This window comes from Vulpes lagopus, chromosome 6 (assembly GCF_018345385.1).
Source record: "Vulpes lagopus strain Blue_001 chromosome 6, ASM1834538v1, whole genome shotgun sequence".
In the NCBI taxonomy this organism is placed as follows: domain Eukaryota; kingdom Metazoa; phylum Chordata; class Mammalia; order Carnivora; family Canidae; genus Vulpes; species Vulpes lagopus.
In genome coordinates, this window is record NC_054829.1 from 43,650,726 (window position 1) to 43,662,125 (window position 11,400).

At 39.8% G+C, this 11,400-nt stretch overlaps 1 pseudogene; it reads right to left on the minus strand.

The window, feature by feature from the left end:
• Positions 1-3,094: 3,094 nt before the first annotated feature.
• Positions 3,095-4,094, minus strand: LOC121493508 (annotated as a pseudogene).
• Between the last annotated feature and the right edge of the window lie 7,306 nt (positions 4,095-11,400).

Genomic DNA, 11,400 nt, shown 5'->3' on the forward strand with positions numbered 1-11,400 from the left:
GTGGGCAGGTCAATTTTAAGTTATTTTACAATTTGGGAAATCTATGAGAATTTTTAAAACAAGGTGGAATGATTTCCAGTTTTGGAGGTGCGAAACTTCTGGACTAGAAGTTTTTACCATGTGATTCTGCCTACAGACCTGCTTGCTGTGGCTGTTAGAATTTCAGTGAAGCTGCTGGGTAAAATCTGCATTTTCTCTAGTGCTACTTTCACAAAGAGGTCGACCAGAACTCTTACCTCTTGCCCTAATTTTTAGCTGCTCAAAAGGAAGCTGCGGAAACACCTTGGATTTAATCATGGCAAATGATGTGTTTACCTCAGAACATTTTAAGTTAATGAAAAACCTGGAAAATATCAATTTGGTCATAATGCAAAGTCCAGAAAGCAGTAAATAATTCTGGCACCTTTCTGTGTCTGTGAAACACAAAACTAGCTTTGTTTTATTTTTTCTATTTTAAATCTATTTTCTGTTTTAAGTCTCAGTGGGATATATTTTCAGCTTTGAAAGGCTCATTAAATCACAGATCCTTAAATTAGGTGCTTTTCAATGGGTTTGAAAAACACAAGCACCCATAAGTTCTACTAATTCATACTGTCCTGAGTTGTCTAAGTGGACACATTCATATTCAGGGAAACCTGGTCAATCTGCTGAATCACTACATGGCAGAAACATTTTAGTTTATCAACATATACTTGAAGAAATTTACCCATGGCTACATTGGTTTCTTAATCCATACTTATTTTATAGTCTTTACTGTATGATTGGCAGGTTAAATGCTCCATTTACATACTTTGAAAGGTATACTTCATGCTAAAAATATCCCTGCTTAAGGGCACGTGGCTTGGGTAGAGGGAAGAAGTGTTTAGGGATTGGCATGGTGCAAGGGTTGCTTCCTGAGCCTATGCATTTCAGTGTGGTCTAGGGGGTGTAATACGTTCATTCAACCAGAATTTACTGAAAATCTGCTATGTGCCAAGTCCTGTGTTGGACACTCTGGATAGCACCATCTACCTTATGAGCTTATCGATTTTGTCCATTGCTTGTGATTGCCAGGGATAGCGTACAAGATTTGGGTGAAGGGAAGCATGAAGTCAAAATATAGTACTGACTGGATTGGGACTGATCCCAGCATAATTCAAGGGGGACAACCTAATCCTCTCTTAAGTGTGGGCTCCTAGGCTCAGGTTCTCAGGAGCCTGTTATGTGGCCAGAAGAATAAAAAACATTTTTATCCTATTGCTTACCTTATAAAAAGGAACAAGCAAAATATTTACTGAATCAAAAATAGCCAGTGTTATTGGGTTCTTATTATTTTCAAGGAGCTGTACTCAGTATCCTGTAAACATAGCCTCATTTAACTTTAACTTCAGCCTCAGGAGCTGCACACTGCTATTATCTCGCCTCTACCATTAGGGAATTGAGGCTCAGGAAGGCTAATTCACTTGTTCAATGTCCTGTGGCTGTCGAATAAGAGGGAAAGCATTGAATCCCAATCTCTGACTTCAAACCTCATGCTCTTGACTCGTCACTACTAATGCAACTGATGGATTGCCGAAGGCATGCAGGGAAATCCAAATACACTGCTCCTCCTTCTCCAGCCTCGTAATGACCTAATTATCATCCCAAGCCTGAAACCTGGGAGTCAACTTGAACTCTTTTCTTCCTCTCTGGCTCTTTCCCTTCACCCATCAGTATTTAAGTCCCGGTGATTTTAATTCTGAATATTTCTTGAATCTGCCTGTATTCATCATTTTTTAAAACCTGGACAATTATAGTAATTTCTCAGCTATCACCTCTATCTCTCTTCCCACCCAATCCTTACAGTGCTGCCAACAATATTGAACAACAACGACGTTCGTGCTGCATCTCTGCTTAAAAACCATCAGTGGCATTCAGACCCCTCATGACCTAGACCCTCTACCCACTCCTTTCTCTCACTGTATGCTCCAGGGAGCTTGACCTGGTTATGGTCGACTGCTGTTGCTGTTGTTTCCTTGCCTCTGCCTATCCTTTTCTCTATGACCAGAAGGACCTCCTCATTGTTTTCTGCCCAAGGAACTGGCTCTATGGTCTCCTCTGAGAAGCCTGCCCTACCCCTCCCAGACAGAGGTGGTTACCTGCTTCCAACTGTACCTTATCAGTGTCTCTGTGATAACAGGCACCACTTGGAGCGCCATTTTAATGCCTACATGTTTCCCCCTCCACTGCATAGTGAATGCTTCAAGGCAGAGAAATGTAACCTATTAGACGTAGTATATTAGGAGGAGCTGTCCATGCCACAACGAACACCAATAACAGGCATCTTCCATACTCTAAGTCTCAATGGGAGTCCTGCTCAAGGTCATCAGAAGAGAAGCTTTCCATATAGGAATCTTGGACATGTGGACACCTATTTTGCTAGTGAGATCAGCCTGAATGTCAACACCACCAGCATGGTCCCTCTGTATTTCTCTGCTGGAATGTACTAACTTACGCTTCCCAGTCACCTCCTCAGCTATGCTGTCCTCTATGTGTGTAGCAGGGAAAGTTTTGCCAGATCTGATGTTCCTCCTTCCTAACTGGGCATAGTTCCCTTGTCCCTGCATGCCCAGAGACATCACAGGAACATGGTCTGTTTGTCTCCTCCCTGAACAATATCCCCTCCTCTACCCTTCTCTGTGTTTATTTGCACATCAGTTTTGTTTTTGTTTTAAATAACTAGAAGTATGACATTCATAGGTTTTCTTTGGGGTAATTTGTGATATGGGGCTTTTGCCATTGTAAAGTGTTGTACACTTCCTTTGGAGCTCGGTTTTTATTTGGGTTATTACTAAGACCATTGTCCTCTCCTGGGACCACAAATCCTGGCATGTGCACAGCCTTGCCACAACTCCTCACTGCCCATGGACGATATCACAAACAGATTATAGCTTCTTGCCACTAAGCCTGGACATAGCCTCAGGATCTCCCTTAACCCAGGATTTCAAGTAGCTACTACCAACACTTGGAGTTGACACTTAAGAAGAAAACTCTTTTCTACCTTCAATTCACAGGTCAGTTTGACCTGTGCTCTTTTTTTCTTTTTTTTTCTTTTTGCATTTATTCTATGCAGAATTTACTCCCAGGCCATACGTTTTTGTTTCTTCAGTTTCTTCTGGAATATCATTTTCTTCTGTGCAACCTCCTCTTCTGGTTTAGGAACAATCTGCTCTTTTTCAGTAAGAATCATCTCGATGTGGCAGGGAGAGCTCATGTGTGGATGGATTTGGCCATGAGCCCTGTAAGTTCTACATCACATCTTGGGGGCCTTGTTCACCTGGATGTGCTCAATGACCAGAGAATCTACATCTAAACCCTTAAGTTCAGTATTACTCTGCATTTTTAAGCATGTGCAGTAAAAATTCAGCACTCTTCTTGGACCACTGACCCTGTGTCCAGCCCCACTGTTTGGCCTGTGCACACCTACCAACTCCACCATTGTAGTGACGGAATGGCACACACCACTTCTGCAAAGTGACATCTTTCAGATACTTGGTGGCTTTTTGGATATGCATACCCTTGATGGCCTGGGAAGTTTCATGTGTGTTCTTAAAGTGAACATGAAGATCTGAACCTCTCAATTTGTATGCTTTTGTAGGGCTTTCTGGATCCAGCGAGTAGTGAACCATTTTTGGAGGTCACCTCAGGCTGCTCGGGGGAAGAGCTTGACCTGTGATCATATGTTGGCTGTACAGTCTACCTAGTACTTCTTGGAGAAAATGGAACTATCTTTCCCCAGGGACCACACATGATTTGTATTAATTTTCATCTTGTTTCCATGAAGCTGTTAGATCCTTGTGGATGAAAATGTAAGAATCTGTAGAAGTCCTCCTAGGTATAATGTTAAAGGTGCATGAAACCCAGAGTTATTTGTTGTTACCAGGAAAGGGGTTGCTGGTATCTGCTCACGAGGAGAGTACCTCCTTAAATATCGATGCACTGGCTATTCATATTAAGCTCAAAGGGGAGAATAATTGATAAATCTCATGAGATAATGTGCACATGGTGTGAGAAACAGGGACAAGAATTTGAAAAGCTACAGAAGACAGTTTGACTTTTTAAAAGTAAATGAGCAAAAGTGGACAACAATGATCACAGATTTGAATGTTACTTCTGTATTGAAACAAACACAATAAAAACTACTGAAGAAAAATAAAAATGTAAGTTTCAGTTAAAACCTAATGAGATTCTGTAGCAAGCAGATAACTAAATATTATACTTGCTTTCTTTTCATTTTTATGCCCTCAAAATAATCTTAAATGACAAGAAAACCCATATGTATGTCATTCAAGGTGGGATTGCAAATATTCAGCTGAGTGAGGATGAAATTTAGCTTTAACATAATAGTATACTAAAGGCCTACAGGGAGAAGATGAATGTCTATGAGGCAATCCTGAATAGTAGGAAGGAGGCTGAGCTGGGAGTCAGGGAGATTAGAGTTTCATCTGGTCTCTGCCTATTGCCAGCTTTGTGGTACACAGCAGATTTTTTAAAGTCTCTGAGCTGCACTCTCTGCATGTATAAAATGGAAATAGTACAATAGCCACGTGAACATATAATGCTGTAAAGTACTTCAAAAATCTAGGTCATAATCAGTGCTCAATCAGTGGGAACCTATGTATCAAGTGGACCCATAATATATAAAAATGCATTTTATTATTTAAATTGCAGTCAGAGAGATTTCTCTTGGTTAAGATAATCTCTTACTTCTCTGATAGATTTGTCACCAAGAGACCCTTAAATCAACTGAACAGCAGACTTGAACTAGAGGAGAGACTAGCTCTGAACAAATTGATCCAAATCTGATATGACCTTAAAGGCAGTTTTGACAACATTTGCTGCAGCCCCAAAGCCACTAATGCTTCATTTACTCAGTGAACAGGATGAACGGGGCTGGAACCCTCCAGGAAAATCTCCCCTGTGGCAAAGAATGACACAATGAACCCAGCTCCTAGCATGGGAAGTCCTTTCCTGGTCATAAGATTTAGCCTTTAGCAACTGTTTCAGAAGCAGCTGTAAATAGACCCAGAGAACATACCTGTTGCACCCTTGCATCTGAACCAACATACACTCAGAGCAAGACCAGAAATGATTATCAATTGGTTCTCAGACCCAAGTAGTACCTCTTATGGGCCAAATAGAATTCTAACTTTGACAATCCTCACTGCAGCTCCACGGGAAATCAACATTGCTGTTCTTATTTTATAGGCAGAAAACCCAAGGCACCAAGGGATTAAGTAATTTGTATTGGAACGAGATTTTACTAACTCCATAGAAAATTGACCTAAAACTTAAACATGGATAAACCACATCCTTTATTTAAACAATATTTTACAGTCTATGATGAAAGAATACTTAGAGATGGAATTTCCAGATTGGCTGTTCATGAACTCACAGAAATATTATGCAACTTTCCATTCATTCAGCAAACATTTATTCAGTACATACCAAGTGTTAGGCATTGTGATAGGTACTGGGGATATAAGCTCATATAAGATCATACCGGCCCCCAGAGAACTCAGAAGGAGACACACATGTAAAGACATACAATAAAATGGCATGGGCATCATCAGAGTGGCAAAAATCTATACATGGTATGATAGAGGCCCAAAGAGGGGGGCAAGTCCTGAAAGATCACTCTGTTTGTTTTGCCCTGGGTAGGCCTGGCAACAGAAAGAATGCTACTGAACCTTAAAGAGCTGCGGTACTTGCCAAATTTAAACCCACAAACAGGCGAATATAATATACATCTAAGTGCTAGAAGTCATGAGTGCATGTACACAAAGAATGTTATCTTTCATGTTTAGTATCTGAATTGAGATTTATTTTTCAAATCCTGAAAAACTAGGCTTTCGAGTCTCCTACAATGTGACCTTTAAACAATAATTCCTTGCTAATAGCTAACTTGCCAAAGTAGAGACTTACCACCGGGAGGGCTCAAAATCAACCCGGAGGTTTGATGGCTGGAAGGAGGGTGGAGTTCCAGGCCCTGCCAAAATTAAACACAGCTTTCAAGCCACTTACACACTCTCTTCTGGAAACATTCCGTTGCATTGACTTTGGCAACACCCCGTTTTACTGGTTTCCTTCTAACTTACCAGCACTCCTTCTTTGTCCCCTTTGCTGACTCATCATCTTCTATCTTGAATGAAGGGGTTTTCAATACCCTCTTATTTTTCACTATACTTTCTCCCTGGGTAACTACATGTAATGCCATGACTTCTATCGCAATGTAAACATCAGTCACTTTCACCTATCTCCAATTTGGAGCTTCTCTGTGTCATCCACAGAGAACTCTGTATGTTCTCTGAACTTTGCATATTGCTTGGGCTCCTCCGACAAGACCTATAGGAGGCGGAAACTCACAGAATTCCAACTCCCTTCTTCTCAGGTGTTTTCTACCTTGGGAAGGGATCCTCTAACCTGACTTCATATTTGAAACATCAGAGCAGTGATGAAAATACACCTGTGCCTAGGCCGCTTGCTTAACCAATCAGAATCTTGGGGATGAGGGTCTTCAGGTGAGCTTAATGAGCATCCAGGCTAAGAATTGCTGAGCTCTTGCTCAAGTTGGAAGTCTATGGATTACCTTGATCTCTCTCTTTTCCTTATCCTTTCATACTCAGTCACCTGCTGTTTTATCTCCTAAATAGCTCTGACCTTATCTACCATTTTCCATCATCAAAGCCACTACCCTAAACTAAGACATCATCACCTCTTACCTGAAATAAACTTCTTGCTGTTCTCCTTGCCTTTATTCTTGTTCCCATCATATCATTAGTCACAGTGCAGCCAGGGTAACTTAAAAAAAAATCTGATCACATCACTTTTTTTTTTTTTTTTTTGATCACATCACTTTCTAGCTTAAAATATTGCACTCTTTCTTTCTTTCTTTCTTTCTTTCTTTCTTTCTTTCTTTCTTTCTTTCTTTCTTTCTTTTTCTTTCTTTCTCTTGCTCTTAGAATAAGCCCTAGATCCTTATGGCCTATAAAGATATTGAGATAGGGGCTACAGCCTTTTGGTATAGAAGCCCATTTGTTTGGGTCTGATCAGCAAACTCACCCATCTCTGCTCTTCTGATAACACAACTTCTTGACCAGCACACAGGCTGGGCTTATGATCACCTGTCTCAGTGGTGGGCTCAGTGATTGAAGTTTACCAGGTTAATAAGGTCCTCCTTCCTTACAATTTTTGGGGCTAGAGTAGAACCCCTTGCCTTGGGTTCATGGTGAAGAAATATGGATTTGGGGGGTCTTGGCAAATATCTCTCTTCTTCAACTCACAGTGTCAACCCAGTCCTCTTGGCAACAGAGGGAAATCCTCTCTGTGAGGACTTGATCCCAGGACCCCAGGATCACTACTTGAGCCAAAGGCAGATGCTCAACCACTGAGCCACCCAGGCATCCCATATATCTCAATTTCATGACCCATGAGATCACCACCTAAGCCAAAACCAAGAGCCAGACACTCAACTGAGTAAACCACCCAGGCCCCTTGATCATGTATTTCTGTATTAATTGTATACAGAATATGTTATTCTGTATGAATGAGCTTTAATTTTAAAATCAGAAGAACAGCACAGATTTTTTTTTTAAAAGATTTTGTTTATTTATTCATGAGGCACAGAGAGAGAGAGGCAGAGGGAGAAGCAGGCAGAGGTAGAAGCAGGCTCCATGCAGGGAGCCTGACATGGGACTTTATCCCAGGTCTCCATGATCACACCCTGGGCTGAAGATGGTGCTAAACCGCTGAGCTACTCGGGCTGCCCCAGCACAGATTTTTAAAGTTTGTTGGAGCTGATCAAGCTGCGCTCCAAGGCTAATCATCTGTATCCCAACCTCCATTTTGAGGTTAATTTTCTAATAGTTTTTTCATGGTCTATTCTATATAGGCATTTCACTGAGTTGGACTCTGTGCTTAGCAGAGAGTCTGCTTGAGGATTCTCTCCCTCTGCCTCCCTTACCCCAACTCTTTCTCAAATAAATAATTTTTAAAGAAATACAGGATCAAGTCTGAGGTTAGGGATGGAATAAAAGTCAGGGGTCAAGGCAGATCCATTGCAAAATGTTGAAGCATGGTATCAAGGCCCCTCATTTGCTTAGGCCCCTTCAAAAGCCCTGGCAGGGCCCTGGTAATATATAGATATTGACATTTGCTTTTATAAAATATATATGGGACGCCTGGGTGGCTCAGTGGTTGAGCATCTGCCTCTGGCTCAGGTTGTGATCCTGGGGTCCTGGGATCAAGTTCTGCGTCAGGCTCCCTGCAGTGAGTCTGCTTCTTTCTCTGCCTACATCTCTGCTTCTCTATGTCTTTCATGAATAAATAAAGCCTTTAAAATATAAAGTAATATAAAATGTATAAAAGTAAAATAACATCCATCAATGAAGGCTGCTTTCTCTTTTCACACTCATCTCTTCTTGTCATATTGCCCCTCCTGTCGAGGGGCACTGGGGTTGCCACAGGCCTTTTAAAGAACAGGCTACAGAAAAGTTGAGTCGAGGATTCATTTATGTTTAAGCCAGGGGAAATATTTACATTGTTTGCAATCATATCCACATAGAACTATTTTAGCTTGCTGTTTTGGTATAGAAATCATTTCCAGGCTCACCCTGCCATCCATTGCTTCTACATTATAACCCAGAAGTGTAAAGCCAGAGTTTGCATGGAGGAAGTTATAGTTTCTATGAGTGAAAGTATGTGAGTGATAGAGGAGGAACATGGTTTGAATTCTATAGATCCAGAAGCCCATCTGTGGAAAATTCTTCCAATCAGGCAGACAAAAACTGTGACAGAGTCTTTCAGTTCCCATCAAGGTCTCATCAAAACCCAAGTTTTTTTGCTGTCAGGAATACATGATAATGTAATTGATATACTTAAAAATATTTTAGAAACCTCTTAAAAGGCAAGTTATCAGAATACTGTGTTTGTAGGACACACATATGTAGCAGTGCTACAAACTTTGTAGTACTTTATATCTTTATGACTTTGTATGTTTTATGCATCCCAACATGTCACTGAATTACATGAATATAATGGAAAGATATTTACATTTCTAACTGAATTAAAATGAAATAGTGACATTGACAGTGATAACATAAAACTAACAATGTATGATGATTACAGATTCGTTGACTGGTTATTGAATGTTGTTCATTCAAAGTGTACTTAACTGGTCACTGCACGAGAATACTCAGGGCCCTGAAATGTTATGAAAGAAACCTGATGGAAGTTTTCCAAAATTTGACAAAAATCCTAAGAATGTACTCTATTTGCCGACAACAATTTATGATGCTAAACTATCAGTAACTATCAACAGCTTTTCTAGACTATTAATAATTAAAAATAAATTTTGATTAATGATGCTAGAAGACAAATAGAATTATCTTCCTCTTCTCTCGAAGGACTGCTATTACAAAATCATTGGCATATGAGGAATGATCAAGAAGCAAATGTCAAGGCACAACTAGGTGGCTCAGTGGTTGAGTGTCTGCCTTGGGCTCGGGTCATGATCCGGGAGTCCTGGGATGGAGTCTCACATCCTTCCCTGCAGGGAGCCTGCTTCTCCCTCTGCCTATGTGTCTGCCTCTCTCTCTCTGTATCTCTCATAAATAAATAAATAAATAAATAAATAAAATCTTTAAAAAAAGCATATAGTCAAAAAATATAGGAAACGTTCTTTAAAAGTCTGCCAGGGAATTAATAAAAATTGTTATTTTTCTGGGTTTTTTTTGATGCCTGTGCTTTTGAGGGTTATTAAAATTTGTAATGTGTTGTGTTTTTTCCTCATTTTAAATAAAGACTTATTTTCATACCAGATGTATTCTTTTTCCTTCAGATATATGACCTAGGCCTCCTAAGGTCTGAATCCAGTTCTGGTAAGGAATATCTCTTTTATGTTTTCAAAAAGACAGTGATTTCACATGTTGGCAAGGTGGTTTGACATCAAATGGCTGCCTCAAAGTGTTAGGTCAAAACACCCTGCTTTGAACAAGGCCTATCCCAGGGAAGAGGATGGAGCACTGCTGGCTCAAGCCTCTCACTCACAAATCTGGACTTGACTATTATCTGCAAATGAGGTTACGCACAGTTACCAGGACATGCAGAACTGAAAGTAGAAGTTATTCATTGCACACCTTTATATGTGTGACCTGTTATCAGGCCACATGCTCTGGAGTGCACTTTGAACTGATGTTTTAAAATAATTATCTATGGCTAGTGCAATTACTGTGCATTAGATTCTTTCTTTCCTGTTAAAGGTTATTGATGTGTTAAGTGTAAAATATTTAAAATAGGCTATAGTTTCTGTAACCATGCCTTGACCTTGGGAGGGTTTTGCCTCACTGGTGGCCTTGGCCTTAGGCCCATGAAAGCTGTGCTGAACTTGATTCTTTTCCTTCATGTCTGGCATTATAGAAGGTCCTCAAATATTAGTTTTTTGCTGCCTTCCTTCTTTTATTTTTTTTCCCCTGGGATATTGTTTTTTCTTTTATTTTTGTTTTGTTTTGCTTTTTTTGGTCTGTCAGGTATGGGAAAACTTTATAAAAAGAAAACATACCTAAAGCATTCCAATTGTATTACCAAATGACTACCTTGATTAAGCTTTTTGCTGTGACAGAGTCCAGGTCTGTGACAACACAGCACGTAGGAACTGTCTTCATGCCTGGCACAATTTTTTGTTGTGTCACACAGGATTACAACTAGCTATCAACCACAACAGACTAGAATAAATTGTATTTATCAAGATGAAGACTTATGCTTAGCTATGAGATGATACACCTGAACTCTAGTCCTTATCCTATAAACAGAATAATAACAACTAATAATAACAACAAAATAATAATATTATGCTATAAACCCTTCTGGTGGATAAGGATCTTCTGAATTCTTCACAGCATGAAATCCCTTTAACAACTTTGGGATGTGGGTATAAACGTTATCCTAATTTTGGAGAGAACAATGCTGTGTGGGGAATTAATTGGCTGACTCCGGGTATGTTGGCCAATGAATGGAGATGCCAGAACTTGGGTCTAGGACAATATGAACGCTATGACTCCTGAATTTTTATGAGTTATACTAATGATATTTAAAGACATTAGTTATAGTTATTTGTTAGTTATACCAATGATATTCAATAACATTATACTAATGATATTCAAGGACAATACCTGCCTTATTGACAGTCCCCTGTTGTCCCCTTAACCTTGATCAAGATGAAGCCATCGTGGAAAAAAACTTGGATATCATACAAAATAGTCACTTCAATTGAACATTAATAAAAAATAAATTTATTAAAAAAACAAACAACAAAATAGTCACTTCAAGAAGTCTCTGGCGGCCTCTGAGGATAAAACCGGAAGGAAATGGCAGAAAAGCCAAGAA